This window comes from Austrofundulus limnaeus, unplaced genomic scaffold (genome assembly GCF_001266775.1).
Source record: "Austrofundulus limnaeus strain Quisiro unplaced genomic scaffold, Austrofundulus_limnaeus-1.0 Scaffold173, whole genome shotgun sequence".
NCBI classification, from domain to species: domain Eukaryota; kingdom Metazoa; phylum Chordata; class Actinopteri; order Cyprinodontiformes; family Rivulidae; genus Austrofundulus; species Austrofundulus limnaeus.
Genome location: NW_013952575.1, coordinates 1,050,006 through 1,051,225, shown reverse-complemented (window position 1 = coordinate 1,051,225; position 1,220 = coordinate 1,050,006). Strand labels below are relative to the sequence as shown.

Here is a 1,220-nt window from a genome sequence, read left to right as displayed (position 1 = left end):
TTTTTATTATTGTCATTAGTGATTATCTCAATTTTGGCTAAAAGAATTGACAAAATCCTACACACTGTGCCTTTAAAGAGTCAAAAATCTGCAGTTTTAGAGGACAATTTGTGAGAATTCTTAAGAGTTCTTACACATTTACTGTTTAGCTTGTGGTGAAGCAGAAAAATGTCTCAGTGATGAATATTCAAATGTCATTTTAATAATAGAGTAAAAATAATGACAGTATCAAATGAATGAAAACACCAGGGTTAATAGTATATGAAAAAAAATTATATTAGAACATGTTAGCAAAAGTTTATAACCAGCTCAAGATACTGGGCTTTGTCAGCTCTGCAAATGTGAAATTTGGGTCATTTGACTTAAAAGTTAATGAAGAAAAATCATCAATTTTACACACAAAATTATTTTAAAAAATAGAAATTTGCAAGCTGCTGGGTGCTTTTGAACCCTAAATGCAGTGTTGGCTCTAGCCATTTTGGTGCCCTAGGCGAGTTGAAGCGCAACCCCCCCACCCCCGAACTATGTCCCATCAACCCCAATTTGAACCCCTAAAAACAAGTTTGACAGTGAAAAGTACTATGGTAAACTTAGATTTATTTGCTTTCCCAGAAATCAAATAAATAACAAGATACTTGTCAACTTGTACGTATTGTCCGTAAGTTATAAGGATTTTACATCATTTTGCAGGTGTACGGACGTATAGGGCAATCTCAGAGATTTTTCAAGTCTTACGGATTTTTTCAAAACCTCATTTTCAAAATGTTTTATGGGTAGAGCAGTTTATTTTTCCTGTAATACTTCATTATAATTTTAAGGCAATGCTAACTGAAAGGGGCGCTGAGCAGAGTTACAACCAGGGATTACAAATAATTACTTTTTTTTCCTTTTGCAGTTCGGCACCCCCTCCAGCAGATGGCGCTCTAGGCGACCGCCTAGTTCGCCTATGCCAAGAGCCGGTGTTGTACGATTTTCAGTTCCCCTGTGAAAATCTGTTCCCCCTGGGTTGGAAGCGCCTCCCTCTGGTCTGACGTTTTGCCTGGACCWGTGATTCTCTAAGGTTAACCAGTAGGGGGAACAGATTTTCACAGGGGAACTGAAATTCGCACAACACTGGCTCTGCCTAAATGAATGAATGAATGTATATGGATGGATGGATGGATGGATGGATGGATGGATGGATGGATGGATGGATGGATGGATGGATGGATGGATGGATG

At 38.2% G+C, this 1,220-nt stretch overlaps 1 protein-coding gene across 1 annotated transcript in view; it reads right to left on the bottom strand.

Annotated features, from left to right (window-relative positions):
• Positions 1–1,220, bottom strand: part of LOC106524006 (protein turtle homolog B) — a gene marked incomplete at its 3' end in the record, with an annotated part of 144,073 nt that overhangs the window by 141,394 nt on the left and 1,459 nt on the right.